This window comes from Ambystoma mexicanum, chromosome 2p (assembly GCF_040938575.1).
Source record: "Ambystoma mexicanum isolate Mex_15411 chromosome 2p, UKY_AmexF1_1, whole genome shotgun sequence".
Lineage (NCBI taxonomy): Eukaryota > Metazoa > Chordata > Amphibia > Caudata > Ambystomatidae > Ambystoma > Ambystoma mexicanum.
This window is the reverse complement of record NC_090923.1, coordinates 597,710,222-597,729,820: the sequence shown is the minus strand read 5'-3', so window position 1 is coordinate 597,729,820 and position 19,599 is coordinate 597,710,222. Positions and strand designations below refer to the sequence as shown.

The following is a 19,599-nucleotide window of genomic DNA, read 5'->3' as shown; positions in this document are numbered from 1 at the left end:
ATAATCAACATGAGATAACTTTAAAACTTACCATAAACCAAATTCAAGCACTAAATCAACTATACGAAATGTGCTTTGCAACGGAGGAATCTCTCCCACTCCCGCTCCTGCAACGCCTTGCCTTCCCGCTCCGTTCAGCTCATCAAACGCCTTGCCTTCGCGCTAAAAGATGACGAACTGAACGTTGAAACCCACGTGATGCAGAACAGCCCACGTGAGGAAATGGAGGCGGAGCTTTGCTATGGTCGGTTTCTCGGGTCGACTCGGAACTAAACCCTACCCTTTACTGAACGCTCATGTCCTGATTCCAGGCAGCGTCAGGTGAGTGTATGCGATCCATTTCTTGTAGTGAATTGTATATGCGTATTCATCTGGTTTTGAAATTACACAGGACAGCCTGTTTTTGGTATCGTAGACAACGTAGCATAGCTCTCAACCTTTCATGGCCCTTGGTTGTATTTGGCGGGTGAAAGCCCATTGATTCTTATGGGCGTGTAGGGAGCTTGGCGGGTGAGAAAGCGGTCTAAGTGTCGGGGGACAACCGCCAAAAGCGTGTGAGTTGAGAGGCATGACATAGCTTCTCCGAAGCTCATTTACAGTACGATTCAGGGTCTGGAAGGCTCGCTCAAGTAGTAACTGCTGTGCAAGACAAAAGTGGAGGGGCACAGACAAAAGTGGGTGGGGGGCTGCTTATGAAAGGAATGTGTGGTATCACAAGCACTCGTGCAGAGAGGCTTTTGTGTACATCAATTACCCTCACCCCAGTGCACCTCCTCTCAGAATGCAGGCACGAAACCATTCAGTGACTAATGGCCCATCATTAGTGGTATCTTGTGCTACATTCTGATTCGAGGGGCTGGTTTTAGCTGCAGAGGGAACTGAAGTGTTTTGATTTTTGTACTTATGAGCAGGGGTGTTGATAGGTCTGGAAAAGACCCGGGCTATGCTGATGTCGGAACTGTTGAGACTGGGGGCTAGCTAGCCTTTTGGCTGTAGCCCCAGAGATTCTATCTGAGGCTACAACCAAAAGACCAGGGGCTATAGCCTCTTTAGCCCCCCCCTTAGCAACGCCTCTGCTTATGAGTCAAGCCAAGTGCTTATGAAGATTTATGACACCCTCTGTTCACTATCCTGATGTTCAGCTCCTGTGTTGTGTTGACGGCGCAGAGAGCAGCCCAGCTGAGATGGGGGGAGCAAGTGTGGGGACCAGGATTTCAGAGGGGGGGGCACAGCCCCCCCCCCCAGGCCCTCCCTTAGCGACGCCACTGCTGTGCAGCTACTAGACAGACCCTGCTCTGGTGTAATTGACTACATATATATAATAACAGGGCCGTTTCTTGGCCGGGCGAAGCAGGCAAGTGCCCGGGGTGCAATTGCCCTGGTCCCAGGAGGGTGAAAATATGCATACAATATCACACAACCTGTGTTGGCACTCATTAATCGACCTCAGATGGATGAAAGGCTGAGTTGAGGTGTTTTAAGAACAGACTAAATCGGTGACTCACCCCCTTAAGTGTGCCTGAAATAAACTTTTAATGAGTCTAGCAATTATTGTAAAGACAAATTATTTGTTGTTCCAATTCTTTCTTATATAGAGTCACTGCTCAAAGCGTTACACTTTTGGAAGCCACTATTTTTTTAGAGGCCTGAACAAGAAAGCTAGCACTCCACAAATTAGGAGCCACGTGGGGATGGCCGCTGCCCATGAGCTTATATTAAAAAAAAAATAGAGATTTTTTTTGTTTACATTTTATTTTTTGTTTATTTATAAAGCACTCCTCGCCCTCAGGTATCTGGGCGCATTACAAGAATATGCAGTTTCTTAGTTACAATACAAAGTAATACCTGTTAAATTACAATACGTGTAATACATAGTAGGAATGTGTATCGATAACATTTTTGACAAAGATAAGACATACAGTGAATGTACAGGGGTAATATACAGAGGTACAGAAGTGGTGCTATTGTTGTAAGCACAGTCCTAGTGGAGGGCATCTAGCAGGGTGGCAGGTCTTAGGAGGTGAGCCAAAGTTTAGTATTTTTCCTGAATTTATAGAAGGATTGGTCAGCTCTTAAAGTGGTAGGTAGGGAGTTCCAAAGTTGTGCAGCCAGGACGGGAAAGCTACTACCCCCCCTGCTCTTTTCAGTTTGAACATGGGGACTCTTAGGCAGTTAGAGTTGGTAGTCCTTGTAGGTCGTGAGGAGTTATTCTTGGTGAATCTTTCACCAAGGTAGTGAGGGGCTGAGTTGTTAAGACATTTGTAGGTCAGGGAGGCTGTTTTGAGTTGTATTCTATCCTTGATGTACAGCCAGTTGTTGTCATGTCTGATCATTGAGATGCGTTGTCTTCAGGAGATACCTAGGGCTGTTCTAAGTGCGTTGTTCTGGAGTTTGTTGATGATGTATTTACTGGCACCCAGGTACAGAGATTTTTGACAGACTAAGAGCACTAGCCAACATCGTGCAGCTTTCTGTGGAGAGAAAGGGTTTGCAGGAGTGGATCAGTTTACAGGTGTAAGCTGTCACAGAAGCAGTGGCACTAACTTGTTTGCTCAAGCTCGGGGAGGAGTCTAAATAGAAAACCCAGGGTTTTTATCTCTTTAGCTACCTTGATGTCATTGTCATCAATGTTGAAAGAGAGATAATGCTCACTGAGTTTATTCTGATTGAAGGGAGTGGCTAATAGTAGTAGCTCAGTTTTCTCATCGTTCCGACACAGACCATGTGTGGCCATCCAGCCCTGAATGATGAGAGAGATTTTTTTAAACCAGTGCTAGATCCTTCTCGTAGTCACCTGTAAGGGGTTTGAGGATCTGAGTGTCATCAGCATAGTTAGTGTAGGTGACGCCCACATGGTCTAGGTCATCAAACAATGGTTTGGTGAACACATTATACATGGTGGGCGATACACAAGATCCTTGCAGGACTCGGCAAGTTATGGGGGATAGGAACAGCTGCTGCTGATGAGAAAAAAAAAAACTCTCATCGATCTGTTTAAGAAAGATTGGTTCCATGCCGTTGCTTCTGCTGAGAAGTGGGCCACTGCTGATAGATGTTTGCAAAGCACCTTATGATCGACCAGGTCAAAAGTGGCGGACAGAAGCAGGAGGGCAGATTTTTCTTTGTCTTTCAGGTCAATCGGGGCTGTTTCTGTGCCATTTTGGGGTCTGAAGCCAGATTGTCGGAGTCTTAGTAGATTATTGTTCTCTAAGTATGATTGTATGATTGTATCTGAATATAGGCTGCTTTATCGATGATCTTTAACAGGAAGGGGATAGTTGTGATAGGTCTAAAGTTAGGGGTAGCCAGGGAGACCTCAGGGGTCGCAACTGTGACCCCTGGTGACCCCCAAATGACATCCCTAGTACGAACCTCCTCTCTCCGCCTCTTTGTGGGTCCGCCCTTGACTGTGTGAGGGAGTTGGAACCCCCCTACAACTTTGCGCGGCTGAGCCACTGTTTGTCCTCCTCGGGTTTCAAATGACCCACCTCCTGGCCTTGGTGCCAGGATCACTCTGCCTTGCCCAACCAAATGGCCTCTCCCTTATTCTTCCTTGGCCACCAGGGATGTAGATGGACTCTTTAGCCCTCTGTTCGGCCTCAGGATTAGCTCGGGGAGGCCAGGGCCCCACCGGTCGCTGTCTCCTATGCGTGGTGCGCCTTTTGCTCCCTTGTCTCCCTTGCTGTGCTTCTGGATGGGGGTGCCCCGGCTATAACACCACAGGGCCTCCCCTGGTCTTCTCTGCAAAGTGTTGGCTTCAAAGCTTGGGCAGGGGCTCTTCCACCGTGCTCCCCCACTCTTCAACGTCATGATCACTGCGTGCACTGGTTAGCCTCTACCTGCTTGCGCCAGGGTGCATGCTGACCTGTGATGGTTCTCCCCAAAGGGAGGTAAAGGAAGTTGAGGTCCTCAGGGTCGCCGCCTTCCTGCCTCTTCGCTGTATGGCCCCTCCTGGGCCTCATGGACACCCCAGGTGCTCTTCTCCGCTGCACAGCTCTAAGCAGTGGGCTATGGGTATAGCCCCTCTGGATCCTCCTGATCTCTCCGATGAGACGCTGCTCGGCCGGCACAGGCGTGTCTCTGTCCCATCCCGATCTTCCCGCTGGTGCTCTTCTGCAAAGGAGCCCCTGCTCCACGAATCCAGCCCCGGTGGGCCACCAATATCGCAGACAGCTCCATCCTGATGGGCTCCCCCACCGTCCGGCAGCGGCTGCTTTCCGCCACACAGCCGCACTGGATCCTCGGCTGCCCTGGGTTTCCCCAAGTGTTTTTTCTTGCTCGCGGTCTGCGAACGTGTCTCTCAGCTTGGCCTGCACTGGCCGGGGGTGGAGTGCCCACGCACCTCAGAGACGAAGGCCACACAGCCTCCTCTGCCAAGTCCCCCAGCAATCCCGGCTGTTGCACTCCACCACCGCAGCCTACATTGATAAATCCTTGTCTGGGGAAGGCTCTTTTAATCTACCTTTGGCCTGGGGATGGGGGGGATGAGAGCTCCACGATCAATCTGCTCTCCCCTCGGTGGCCATCTTTGTATCCCAATCATGATGCACCTTTTAATGGATATCCATCATAGATGCCAGCACAAAATACAAAATGTTATTCTTTTTTGTTTTTTTTGTTAAAAAGGATGATATGTGCTTTCATGTGGCTGCACTGGTATTTTGGGGCACCCAGTCTAGCCATTCTTTGCTGTGGCATGAGATTTTCTTTTTTTTTAATCACTGGGATTCTATGACAAAGCAAGCATGAGTGTTGTGTCCAGACTGGCATTTAGGTCAGCCAGTCAAGCCATTTCTTACTTTTTCGTGGCTTTTATCACTGGGTATCAAGGGTAAAGCAAACATGATGAGCATTGTTACGCATCTAGACTCGCTTGCATTGTGCAGCCAGTTAGAACATATTTTCTTTTTGTGACAAAACATTTTTAAAGGCAAAGCCAACAGGAGTGTGAGGCAGAGCCATGATGGCCATGTTTTCTTATAGTATCATTACTGCCATTATGTTCAGTTGATTTGTACTGCACTGATACCACCCATCAGCAGTCTCCAGGCGTTAGCGTGGATTGGCAAAAAAGTGGAGTGGGTGAGTTAGTGGGGGGGAAAAGGGTGAGATGATCGGTTCAGACCCAGGAGGTACTGGCGTGTGTGTGTTTTGCATGTGGTCACTTGTGAGCGGCCTCACGCATTGTAACTGTATGGGTAAGATTTCATTCCTCGGGTGTGTGGTAGTGTTTTGTGTTGGTGTTAGTGTTGTGTGGTTATGATGGGTTGGTCGTATGCCCTGGTTGGATCCAGTGCATCCAGTCCATAAGGGATTCAGAGTAACAGGTGGTCGTACCTGTAAAGTAGTCTGGCATCTTGGTGTGTTGTTGCATTTTAGATGGTAAAGGGGTCTATGTGGGTGGTTCACTATGGATGTCGGCATAGTAATGGTTCTCTGTATGTTTGAGTGTGGCTAGTCCGAGATCTGGTGTATAAGCGTTGGTTATGTAGGAGGGCCAGGAAGGGAAGGGGGTTAGTAAAGTCGGTCAGTCCGTTATGGTATCTCTGGGGCAGCCCTTTGGATGCTGATTGACGGTATCTAGCCAGGTTCTTGTTTGCGGTTCTTTGGCCCCTCTCATCTCCTCTCTAGTTGTTTGTCTGAGGTGTTGTTGCTGGTGTCCCTTTTAGGTTGTCATTGTCTGCTTAATAGGCAGGTTTTGAGCAGTTTCCTGAAGGTGATGTGGTCTTCTGTGGTTCTAATTACTTTTTGCATGTTGTTCCAGGTGTTAGCTATTATACGTAAGAACGTTGTTCCGATGAATTTCCTTAAATGGAAGAACCACAGGCGGTGGTCCACAGCACATGTTTTGCAAAATGGTCTTGCTTGTTCCTGCTAATTGCTCACTGCAGATCAGATGATTACTTGCTCACACAGTAACAGGGGATGTTACTGTGATAGGGGCACAAAAGGAACCCATGTGCATGGGACACTGCTTTCTAGTCCTGTGCTTTCCATTGAAACCCATTTGTACCAATTGCTTTAAATCATTCAATACTACAACTCCCAGAGTGCACTCGTGTTTGTAAAAAGAAGTGGCGACCTAGTTCCATGGACTGATCCGGTGACCGCACACTGTGCCCTGCCTTTGACTGCCCTGCATGTGATTGTAAACCGTATGAGACCTTAAAGCGTTTGCCAGATAGAACAGTTCAATACATGTCCAAATGAGGGCTCAAGACTTGGCTGAAAATGTCTCATTTATAGTATCAGCAGCGGTCGGATGTCCCGTAATTATCTCATCCAGCTGACCATCTGTGCACATTGCAAGTTGCAGGTAGGCCCAAAGTGACTTTAACAATCAAACCACAGTGTGTTTTGCACGATCCCCACACATATGGAAATGGAACCAAGCCTATAGTCCGCTCAAACCAGCCCAATTTTGTGTTCAATTTGGTTTACACTTTCAAGAACTTGGAAGCTTCCTTAAACGCGTACTTGAGGCGAGTGGACATTAGATGGAAGTGTGCTTTTTGGAGTGTTTAATCAGGTAATCTCCAGGTAAGTAATTCATTAAAACAGTCCTTGCGGGCTGTATTCAATCTGCGGTCTATACCAGTTTGTATAGCCTGCAGGTTGACCAATCACGATTGTGAAACACCCGCTAGGGTGTTCTAATTGTAGATAATTGCTGTATCTTAGTTCCCTTCCTGGGCGATAACGGCTAACCTTGTCTTGGAGGAATTCTGCTCCTTGTCTGTGCAATGCTTTGTGGGCGACAGAGTGCTTTGAACTTTTACTGGTAACCAGTGTAGGGTTTTGAGTGCTGGAGTGATGTGGTATTTTCTGTTTAGTCTTAGTAGGGTCCTGGCTGCTGTATGTTACACCCTTTGGGGTTTCTTGGTGAGTCTTTCTGGCATTCTTAGGTAGAGGCTGTTTGCCTAGGTAATTCTTGTGAGTATCAGGGATCTGAGTAGTTGTAGGAGGAAGAAGCATTTGTTGGTGATTGCGTTGTCGTGGGTTCCTGTGGTCTGTTGTCCATCAGTATTCCTAGTTTACTACATTGGTAGTCTCTGATTGCGTTCCCATGCCGATTGGCCAGTCCAATTGTGGGTTCTCTCTGTCGAACCCTGCGGGTGAGAGCATCATTTGCGTTTTTGCTGGGTTCAGTTGGAGGTTTTTCATTGTCATCCAGTTGTATATGTCTGTGAGGCAGTTGTTGAGGGTTGTTAGTTTTCTTCCTGTGATCTGTTTGTTTTCACAGTCAGTTGTCGTCTCTGTAGTTGTAGGCGGTAAGTCCGTAGGATCGAATGATTTTCATCAGTGGGCACATGTAGATGTTGAAAAGTAGAGTGGAGAGGCTGGAACACTTTTGGACTCTGCAGGATATATTGTTGGTGTTTGAGGTGAACAGTGGTAGGTATGTTCTTTCGGTTCGGTTTGCTAGGAATAAGGTAATCCACTTTAGTGCAGATTCCTGCATGCCACATTCCATCAATCTTTTTTAGTGTTGCGTGGCTGATTGTGTCAAAAGCAGCTGAAATGTCCAATAGGAGGAGGGCCGATTGGCTGTCGTCTGGGTTTATTTTCAGGTCGTCCCATTTCGAGAGAAGTGCTGATTCTGTACCTCTCATGGGTCTGAATCCATCTTGTGAATGGCTGATTCTGTTCCTCTCATCGGTCTGAAGCCATCTTGTGAATGCTAGAGTATTTCGTAGGTTTAGATGCTTTTTTTTGTTGTTGTTTATTAAGTGCAGTACAAGACATACATCTTCAGAAACACCTTTAGACAACAGTTTGTTTCCATCAACTTTGAGCACAATTGTAGACATATAATCTGACGTTATTAAGCTCAACATACATTGTTTTTAACATCAAGTGGCGACACTTTTACTCAGTTGATTGCTGCTTTCGCAGGTAGTCACATAAAGGTTCCCAAATGTCCTTAGGCCTGCAACTTGGTGTCACCAGGGAAACATACCCTTCCTCCCTCTATTTAACATCGATCATCTCTCTAATACACATTTAAATATCCAGGGCAACCGTCGATTTCCAATGATACAGTATACATTTTTTGTCAAACAACCCAGATTGAAGAGACGGCATATTTTAACCAATACCATGCCAATGTCACTGAAGAAGTTTTTGGGGGGATGAAAGCATGTGAGGGACATTTGTAATTTAGTCTAAACAGTTTGCAACCAGCTGCCTGAACCGAGCTACCTGCAGGCAGCTCCAGTACCTGTGATAAGAATCAGCCACGTCACCGCCATATTTTACACAACTGCCATAACCTGTGGAAGCGACATATACTGCGTGGGTATAATGCAACCTGTTTAGTATGTTGAATTATATCGGCCTGTATCTAGCATTAAGAGATACTTCCTTTGTTTAGCGACACCAGCGGAGCCACTGAGCATTGTCCACCGACCTATTCAAATCTTCCTCCCACTTTTCCTTGGCACTTTGCGCAAGAGTCGGAGCACTTTGACATTTCCTATACAACCTAGATAACAACCCTCTGTATGTCCTTGTCTTATGTTTGGGGGGGGGGGTGTCCTGGGCAAATCCACAGTGGGACTGCACCGAAGTAGGGGGAAGATGCTGCAAGCCTCTTGAATATTCTGGCCCAAGCCTTCACAGTTGTGCGGACAGGGTCGAATGCGCATGTGCCCATGTGTTGGTTAGCAAGGACAATAGTGCTTAAACTCGAAGGGAAAATGCTATACTGCTCCAGGGCCGCTTGTATCGGCCGTTCTTGTGGTGAATACCAGTAACCGGCAAATTGTTCTTGTGAGACCTCGTAGTATAGTTCGAAGTATCGGGCCTGCAGGCCACCCTATTCCAATGGCCTGGTCCTACTCTCCCATCTCATCCGCGGGTTTCCCGCGCCCCAAGTAAAGCTGATTGCCAGGGATCGTACTCTATCAAAAAACACGTGGCCAGGCCAAACCGGAACATTAGTGAAGTATTATAGCAATTTGGGGACCACTAACATTTTTAATGAGGAGATCCTGCTATTCAAGGAGATGAGGAAGTCTGGCTGAGAGACTCAGCTTGTCCGCCAAAGTTTGTAGATACTTCTCGTGGTTTTCGGCCAATAGGGAGCAATGAGTGCATGAAACCGCTATGCCTAGATGCTTAAATTTGTCCGGGACCCATCTGAATCCAGCCAGATCAGGCGGGGCGGTCGAAATATTGTTCTGCGGAAATAGCTCAGACTTGTTGATCTGATATCCTGAGTAGGTGGAGAACCTCTGCACCTCCTCCAGTATTGGGGCCCAATTTAAAGCTGGATTTCATATGTACAGCAACGTACTGTCGGCATAAAAAGAGATTTGTGGCGGGCCAGCTATATGCAGACCACAGTGAGCGCAAATAGTAAAGAGGACAGAACTGCCTTTCCCGCGCCCCAACAAAAATGCGGGAGAGTGTGACCCCAGTGCACACCTTGGCAGTCGGGGAAGCACATAGTAAGCGGACACATTGAATGAAAAAATCCCACAATCCAATCCGACGCAACACCGGGAACAGAAACTGCCAGGAGACTGAATCAAAAGCTTTCTCTGCATCCAATGAGACAGCAACCGCTTGTGCTTGTGGGCTAAGTTGTGAAATAATACCGAATAGCCTTAGCAGATTAAATGCTGTAGAACGTCGAGGGATTGATCAAGTACTTAAAATGCCCTTAACCCCTCTCGCGCTGCAACCCATAGAATGCAGCTGAGTCCCATGAACAATTCGGTCCAGCTCTCATAGTCACTGACATTGCAGTTTCCCCTATGCCTTTGCAATACGCGCTGGATGACTTAAAATGCTTTAACTTGGTATTCTCTGCTTATCACTGAATGGCAATTTCTGTTAGCACGCATTGTATTGCTCCTATTATTTACATATTTGCACAGACTGCATCCTTCAAATGGACGCACATCCCCTGCAGAACTTCAAAGCCATAACAATGGCAGTAGGCGCTATACACATCAAATAACATTACTTGCATGCCAGGAAGGTTGCCAGAGAGCACCTGCAGGGGTTCCTCACATACAGAGAGTCGGATCTTGGTTTCAGTGTCCAAGTAACGTATAGAACTTGGTCCACAGCTGTTACCAAACATTTCACCCTGGAATGGTTTTGAGGGGAAAGGGGTGGGGGAGCGATTGCCTTTTTTCTTGGAAACATGGAACTTTATGGGAGAGAACTTGTTGTAGACTGTACTGCCAACCAAGTTCAAGGTGAATCCATCTTACTCAGTAGTCCAAAGATGAAGCAGTTTGGGGCATGATCTGTATAGGCAAACAGTTTGAACCATTCCAAGCCTTCTGTAAAGGGCCAGTCCATGCTGCCATAACAAGAGACCTTTTTGCTTCTGATGTCCTACCCAAAGGGCTCTGTCTGCCACAGGTGGAGAGGGGCACCAGAAGTGTGGGAGCCCTAGGAAATCCCAAGATGATTGAATCCCTATCCCTCTGGAAAGTCCTCTCCTGGCTAGTCTAATTCTGCCCTCTTCCACTGTCTACCTGAAAGTCTCCAGTAATCGGTACCCTGGAAGGATCTCTCCAGTGTATTGCCTGGGATAACTTTTGAAGCACTGGTTCCCAGTCAATCCACTTAGATTTCCTGGAGAAGATGACATGCCTTGGGTGTTCAAAAAGGTGGTTTCCTGGGCTGAAGCCAAATGGCTGTTTCGCATAAAACTCTGCACAGACAACCGAATACACATATGACCCTGTCAGGATTGGGTCACTGTCCCCTAAGTTGACAATAAGATGTCAACTTAAGAGACAGAATAAGCAGTTTGAGTGAAGTTGGGATGTGGATGATGTCATCAATTTAATCGTGGAAATTAGTCCTTCCTGTGCCCCTTGACCGGATGGCTTATGCTCTAGGTTTTTAAAGAAATGGCCCTGAAATGTGGGTGGAAGTTTACAGATACTGTTCACATATATTAGTCAGGATGAACCGATCCTGTAATTCTGGAGGGATTCAATACTTGTACCAGTTTATAAAAAAGGAATCCGGACAGACCCCTCTAATTATCGCCTGTTGGCAATGCTTGATGTTGGCAGCAGGGTCTTGTTTTTATTGGCATTTATCTTTTAAAAACATAAACGACCCCTTGATGCCCCTCTAGCTCCCCGGACAGCTGCACAACTTTTAATTTCAACCAATCGCTATTCCACCATGTGCTTAGTTACAAGTCCAATAAACGTATTGTTTTTGTGTTGTCTCAGTAATCTTTGTGGAGGAAGTCCAAAACCAAGTCCCAGTCCTCCTTAAATCTTTCTGGTCTCCTTGTACCACATTAGTTACCCACTCCAAAGAAACAATGCCAGATCTTCGCCAGCTATTCATGTTCCGTGGGGGCTGACATCCGTTTCATTTTCTGAGCTTACAACGAAACTGGTGACGTACTGAGAATCATATATGCCTTCCTTTGAGGTTTCGGTAACAAAGGGTCCAACATATTGCCAAAGCCCAGCATTGCTTCCTCCATTCCTATGCATATCTGAGGACCAAATATAACCTTCATTGCCGCATTAACACTCTCCCAAAATGGTTTCAAAATTGGGCAATCACACCATATGTGCACCTAGTCCCGACAACTGTGCAACCCCCGCCAACCCTCCCCAGACACATTGGGGTAAAATGTGTGTAATTTTTTGGTTGTTATATGCCATTGTACCATTAACCTAACCCACATTTTTCAGATCTGAAGCAATATCTTATGTTTTGTTATCTCCCGCCACACCTGCTGTCATCACTTCTCCAATAATGGCGGTGTTCGAGACTTTTTCCCATTAATCCATACACCCCCAATGCACATGGGTTCGGGATTCTTTTTTTAAACTTTTCTTTATTGGCATGGTGAGAGAACAGACAATCAACACACTGTACAGCATAGCTAAAGTGACGGGCATATACATAGTAGTGCAATACATGGGAATGTTAGGATATCGGTGGGGCCATTGCCCAGCTCCAAGCGGCACAGCAGTGGATTAGATGACATCACCAGGAGGAGGGGAGGACAATAGTTCTAGGTCGTCCTTGTTATTTAAATATGTACAAAATTCTGTCCACACATTCCTGGGGCGGGAGGCCAGCGGGAGGGTATTGATATACTCCTCGCACGATTGAGTCCAGGTGAGGGCCCTCATCCACATCTCAAACGAGGGGGGGGGGGGGTTAAATCGGCGCTTCCAATATTGTAATATGCATTTCTTGGCTATTATGGTGGCGACATTGAGAAACCTAGACCTTTTCCTTAATTGTGGGCTATCCCACAGGCCGAACAGTACAGCTAGGGGTTCTGCAGGGATACGGGACGCTGTAATGTCTGAGAGAGCATCAATTATGGCCTTCCAGTATGGGCCCAGCGCGTCACAGGACCAGAACATGTGTGTATGATCTGCAGCAGGGGAACCGCACTTAGGGCAGGTGCGGGCCTGGGTGTTTGCAAACCTGTCCAGTCTTTGAGGTGTGTAATATAGTCTGTTAAGGAGCTTGTATTGCACACACCTATGCCTGGCATTTAGAGAGGTGGACCGGGTGTGTGTGTGCACATTTTCCCCCACATTGTGTCCGTGATGGGGAGGCCCAGCTCCTCACTCCAGGTATCTCGCGCCTTGATTGGCACGTCTGTGGGGTCGGCCATCAACAGTTTGTACAGCGTGGATACTATTCCCCCTAGCACCAGCCGAGTTGGATATGTACTGGATCTGAGGTGAGTCTGGAGGTCAACTGGGTATAAGGGCCACCAGGCGCGGAACGCCGCTCTCAGCCTGTAGTATTGTAGCAGTTCCAATGCAGTACCTAGGTGTCCGGGGCGCCACGTCTGCGGAGTGATAAACTTCCCGTCGGGGTAAAAGTCGGTCAGAGCTCGATAGCCTAGATCATGCCAGTGTTTCATCAAAAGCTTATCATGTGTGGGGCTGAGGCCCGGGAACTGCCAGATGGGCAGCCATTTGTAGTACGGGTGGTGATCAGGTTGTATCTGCAAGATATGTTTCCAGGCCTTAACAGAACGGGTGGTGATCAGGTTGTATCTGCAAGATATGTTTCCAGGCCTTAACAGTGGCCGCCACGGGGTCTGCCGAGGCGTCAGCATGATATGTATGATGGAGGATTAGGGAGAGGGTGTTAACGCTCTCGCTCGCTAGTTTCTCGAGCTTCAAATGCGGGGGGGGGGGGTCGGAGAACGTGTACCAGTGTGTGGCGTGTTGGGCCTGCGCAGCAGTCCAATATTTGGCAAAATCGTGGGCGGTGAAGCCCCCGTTACCATAGGGGAGAGTCATGTGTTGCCATTTCTTGCGAACCGCGCCCGAGTGCCACAGAAATTGGGCACACGCAGCATGTAGATTCTTGAAATATTGTTTTCCGGGCCAGATCGGCACATTTGCAAAGACGTAGAGAAATTTAGGGACCATAATCATTTTGATTAGAGATAGTCTACCCGACAAAGAGAGTGGGAGACTGCGCCATTTCAACATTTGAGCCTCCGCAAGCTGCGCCACAGCCGCATAATTGTCAGCCAACACTGAATCTTTGGTGAGGGACACCTGCACTCCGAGGTACCTGATGCCTCCCGGTGACCATCGAAGGGGGAATTCGCAGGACGGTTGTGTAGTGGAAGGGGTGAGCGGGAAGATTTCGGATTTGGAATAATTTATGGTGAAGCCCGAGAAAGTGCCAATTTTGGTTATGTCTCTTAATATCGGATCTAGGTGGGCAGCCGGGTCTCTAATATATAGGAGCACGTCGTCTGCGTATAGAGAAATGATCTCGGGGAGTATCATGGAGACGTATACCTTTGCGCGTATGTTTGTCCCTTACATTATCGGGCATGGGCTCTATAGCGAGCGCAAAGAGTATCTGAGAAAACGGGCTGCCCTGGCGGGTACCTCTGTGAAGAGCAAAGGGGGCTGAGGCCCTGGAGTTGACCAAGACTCTGGCAGCGGTGCTTGTGTAGAGGAGTTTGATGTACGACCTCATGCGTGGGCCAATTCCCATTTTGTGGAGCACCGCCCACATGTATTGCCAGGACACCATATCAAATGCCTTCTGGGCATCGAGGGTGACTGCCACGGCCTGTGCGTTGGGGTCAATCCTAGCCAGAACATTGAACAGGCGACGAATATTTAGGGCGGTAGATCTGCCGGGCACAAAGCCACTTTGGTCGGGGTGGACTAGGTGGGGCATAATGGGGAGAAACCTATTGGCAATGATCTTGGCGAATATTTTAGTGTCAGTGTTGATCAGAGAAAGGGGCATATAAAACCCACATTCGTCCAATGGTTTGCCTGGCTTGGGTAGTACAGTTATAAGCGCCTCACGCATGGATGGGGGTAGGATGTTTGACTCTAGGGATTTGTTCCGCACCTCCACGAGTCTGGGTGCCAGAATGGCTACATGCTCTCGATAGAACTCCGAGGTGAGGCCGTCGGGGCCTGGTGCTTTGCCCCTGTGGCAGTTCGAGATGACCGTGGTTATTTCATCAAGGGTAATGGGGGCCTCAAGGTCGTCACTGGTTGCGCGGGAGAGGAGGGTCATGGGGATCTGATCGAATAGGGCGTCGGTGTCTTGCAGACTGTGTTCTTGCTGTGGGCCATATAGGGTCGTGTAGAATGTGGTGAATGTCCCGAGGATTTCCTGGTCGGACCAGCACATGGTGCCTCGTGTGTCCTTGACGCAATCGATGCGATTCCTGCCCCCCTCAGTACGGACCAGTCTGGACTGTGTTCGACCCGGCCTATCCCCCTCACCATACTTCCTAGCCGCTACGGGGCGGGCGAGGTACCGAACCCCTCTCAGGGCGTGGGACTCGAATGTTTCTAATTCTGCTCTAATCTGTGCCAGTGCAGCCGGGGAAGGGGAGGAGGCATATGCCCTCTCTAGCTCTTTTAATTTCGCTTCTGACTGTTGCAGGCTATTTTTTATGGCCTTGAGGACCCCAGCCTCTCTAGATATGCACATCCCTCTGATTAAGACCTTGAATGCCTCCCAGCGCACTCCATCAGAGGTGTCATGCCTGTTGTTGCACTCGAAGAAGGTGTTGATATCAGCTAAGATATCGGCTTCAAAGACTATGTCTAGCAGGGCCTCCGACTTAAATCTCCAAGAGGAGTGGGGGGGGCTGGTTGCATCCCAGTGTTATCTGGAGTGTTACCGGTGAATGGTCCGATAGTGTGTGCAGTAGTATCTTGGTCTCCATGACCCTGCCCATCATGCTGCTCGATATGAGGAACAGGTCGATCCTGGAGAGGCTATAGTGTACCGATGAGTAGAAAGTGTACTCCCTAACGTGGGTTGAGACCTCTCCATGCATCCCTGAGATCCAGTGTGTCGATATGGGCGTGTAGCCTGTGGGCTGCGCGTGACAGGGCTCTGCCGGCCGTCCCAGATCTATCCAGGTCTTTGTCCAGGATCAAATTCATGTCCCCGCTCCAGATGATGGGAATCCCAATGTATTTCAGAAGCCTGGTGGCGATGGCATCAACGTTCGGGGCATATGTGTTCACTAGGAGGCATTCCATATTGGCGAGTGAGCAATGGAGGATCACATATCTACCCTCAGAGTCAATATGGCTGGAGCGCAGGGAAAACTGCACTGATTTATGGATTAGGGTTAGGACCCCCCTGGAGTGGGTGGAGTACTTCGTGTAGAATCTGTTGTTGCCCCACGTGGGGGTGAGACATGCTGCTAGGCGCCCGAGAGCGTGGGTCTCTTGGAGAAAGAGGATTTTGGTGCCATGTCGCTGGGCATAGGCAGTTATCCTGCGGGGCTTAGTGAAATTGCTTAGGCCGCGAACATTCCATGTGACAATGTTTAAAGCCATAGCAATATATTATGGAACATCCCAGTAGTAGTATTCATAAGGGTTGTGCCTCATGCACCTGCCGTGTGCACAGCAGCGTTGAGTTAAGGTCATGCGTCTCTCAGCCATGTTTTTAACTGTTAACACAACCCCAATTACACCCACCCCCTCCCCCCAACCCCACCCTCACTGCCCAACCCCAACATGCAGTGCAGCTCCCCCACCCGATGCCCCATGGGTTCGCTCCGACCGGGAACCAAAGGTCGGAGGACCAGATCCAACGTGATAGGGCCACATCCTAGCCCAACAGGGGCCAGTCAATAGGAAGAACCAAATAAAAATGAAAGCAAACATTGCAACTGCAACGGGGGGGCGCTAGTGCCGTGCGGCCGGCATGCGTGGCTTGATGTGGGGCAGCAGACGCTGTCTCGAGTGTATTGTTGCGGTAAAACAGGTATCGTAGACAGCCTCCGAGAACCAGAGAAGACGCTCTGGCAAGATGACATTGCAAGAAAGAGCAGGGCACAGGGATAGCTCCAGGGGGCAGGTGAAGGAGAAGTCAAAGAAGCAGTGCAGGAGATAGCCCGTGGCCCGCATACACATGGCAAGAGGCCGCCGTTATTGAGTGGACATGGTGGGGTTGCTATGAACACATCCAAAAGTCACGGATCCGTGGAAACTTTGAGAACATCGTAGGCTGTGTAATCTATGGCGTGTGGTCGGCTCGCGGCCCGGGCAGAGGTATATGTAGTTCAATAAACTTCACCGCTTCGTCAGGGACAGTGAAGAAGATGATCTTACCGTCATGGGTAATCTTTAGTCGTGCCGGGAACAGGATTGGCGTAAGGGACGTTGCGCTCCCTGAGTAGTTTTTTGACACCTAGGAACTGGCGCCTTTCCTGCTGCACCGCCAGCGAGAAGTCCGGAAAGATTCTAACCGTATGGGCTTCAAAACGCAGGTCCCCCTTTTCCCACGACAGAAGGAGGATGAGATCTCTGTCGCGGTAGTTGAGAATCTTGGCGATAATGGGTCTGGGGATGTCGCCGGGTCTGGGACGTGGAGCCAGGGCCCGGTGAGCCCGCTCGACCGTGAAATACGGAGAGAGAGCAGGGTCGTCCAGCAGGTCCTTGAGGAGTTTCTCTATTGCGTCCTCCATCCGCCCCTTGAGGCTGTGATGGCGAGCGATCGCGGCCCCCTTATGTGTACAGGTTGCGTGGGGGTGCCAGCGGGATCTTTCTCAGGGGGCCGCGGGCAGAGGCGGCGATGCTGTCAGCGGAAAGGTGGGCAGGCAGTATGAGGGCCGCTTCTTAATGACAGTACAGGCCCGTAGTGTCGCAGATAGTGGGCAGAGGTCTCGACGCCCACCGCTCCAGCCCCCGCTCACCTGGTTCGCGGTAGCGGGACGATGGGAACCTCTGTGTCGTCGGCGCCGGGGGGGTCGCGATGATCACTGACGCAGCAGGTGGCATCCACAGTGTGGCGGCGTCCGCAGCAGGACCCCAGGCACTCACCGCGATTCCACAGAGCGGCAGGCAGCGTGAGCGGGGAGGGGATCAAGGAGACAGGCAGGCCAGGCGGGAGGGCCGAAATTTAGGCAACTGCTAAGGCCGGATGGAATGCTAGGCCCAAATCCGACGGGGCCGCAGGCCAGGTCCCAGGCGGGCCGATCGAGACCAAAATCGCACAAGATGTCCAGTGCAGTGGCAGAAGCAACTCGGCCAGTTTATAGTCGTTCACAACATCGGGAACCGCAGATGGGAGCAGAGGAATGCCGAGGCCGCACGGAGCTGAAAGTCTAGGCAGCCATCTTGGGCTGCTCCACAGCTCCACCCCCTGGGTTCGGGATTCTATAAACCTTTTATATAATGCTCTGACCATATGGCAATCGCCTGAATTGGTAATCAAATCATTTTCAAATGGGGTAAGGTCCATTGTTGCTGCCGGTTGGTTTCCTAGCGCCTGCAACCAATGTTTTGACTGGTCATATCGAAATCGTTCCTTTTCAGATATATCAAATGCCTGTTTGCACTGTTGAAATGTTTTAATCTCCTGGCCCTCGATCATATCTACCATCTTCTAACAACCTGCCTCATATCATTGCTCTGTCCCTGGTACGAACTGGGGGTTACGAAATAGGGGCGTAAACGGGAATGGAAATGTGGTTATACCCACCCGCCGCACCACCTCATCCCATACGTCACGAATCAAAGCCATGATTATACATGTTAGCGCGTCGATCGACTTTCTGATACCATAATACTTCCTCTAGGAACCTACCAACTACCACTCTATCCATCCGTAACCGTATTCCCCCACCCCGAAAACCATTCCTGTATTATCCGCAACTGGGCCGCTTGATATTGCAAAATTTACTTTGGACCCCCATCCCTCCACACATTATGGGCGGGCGCCATCAACATCCTCTGAAGCCACCCTTGGTTTTCCCTCTTTCTGTATGAAAATCCCCAGATTCCCATTTAAATCCTTGAAGGATTTCCAAGCGACTACTACTGGCAGAGCTGGAAATGATATAATACCCTTGGGAGCACTATCATTTTAACAACATTGATCTTACCTATCCATGATATTAACAGAGGATTACGCTATTCCAGCCACTTTTATAGTTGATTTTAACAATGGGAGATAATTAGCCTGCTGCAATGATGCCAATGAGTTTGTCATCTTAACTCCCAGCCCTTTCTCTGTCCTCAAATACTGACCCACATGTATGGACCATTCTGTTGAAATATTACCCCCTTGTAAAACCATTACCTCTGATTTATGAGTTTTAATCTTTCAAACTGCTGCTTTGCCAAATATCTGCAGTTCTGTTGCTAACCTCAGGAGAGAATTAGCCAGCTCTGTTGCTGTGATAATCAAGTCATCAGCAAACAACATCACTTTATATTCTATTCCTCCAAATTGAATGCCTCTGACATTCTTCTCCCCCTGGATTTTAGATGAGAACGGCACCAGATGTATAGCATATAACACCGGGGATAACGGACATCCCTGTTTTGTAACCAGAGATACACTAATCCCTTGCGAAACATGGCCATGATGGCCAGCAGCAGGACGGTGTCTAATAATTTGCCTTATATTATGCTCAAAAGTCTTGCGCCAAACCCCATAATTTCCATTGTACGGAACAGAAAGGACCACTCTACACGGTCAAATGCTTTGTCTGCGCCTAATGGAATATGTCCCCGGCCAGCTCTGATTTGTTATCTTCTCAATCAAATGGCTCACCCTCCTTATGTTAGCAAAGGTTTGCCTCCCTTTAACAAAACCTGATTGATCCGGGTGGATTAGTTTGGGTATACATGTTTCCATTCTGACTGCTAGAATTTTCGTAAATATGTTCTTATCTATGTTAATGAGACCTATGGGTCGGTATGACCCACATTCTGTTCTATCTTTCTTGGGCTTGGGGAATAGCACTACTTTTGCTTTTTCCATAGTCTGGGTGATACTTCCCGAGGTGATAAAGGACTTGTACAATGAGGTAATTACCAGAGTTAATATGTCTACCTATGTCTTGTAAAACAGTGCTGGATAACCATTCGGTCCTGTAAGCCTTATTCAAAGGCAGTGATGTCATTCCTGCGCATACCTCCTCTGGAGTAATATCGCCTTCCAACCCCACTCTTTACCCAGGGTCAAGTTTATTCCAGTGACACTGCTTCAGATAGTCCTCCCATACTTCTGCAGCTGGGGAATCAGTAGTGTATAATGCAGAGTAATACTTTGTGAATACCCGCAGTATGTCTTCCGACTTTGAACTAAAGGTACCCGGTCACATTTTAA

General features: G+C 48.7%; 1 protein-coding gene across 1 annotated transcript in view; it reads left to right on the top strand.

The window, feature by feature from the left end:
* Nucleotides 1–209: 209 nt before the first annotated feature.
* RAD54L2 (RAD54 like 2) overlaps nt 210–19,599 on the top strand; it is a 1,748,428-nt gene continuing 1,729,038 nt past the window's right edge. Inside the window, exon 1 of the mRNA XM_069644107.1 lies at nt 210–321. The gene's annotated coding sequence lies outside the window, so the exon portion shown is untranslated. The remainder of the gene's footprint in view (nt 322–19,599) is intronic.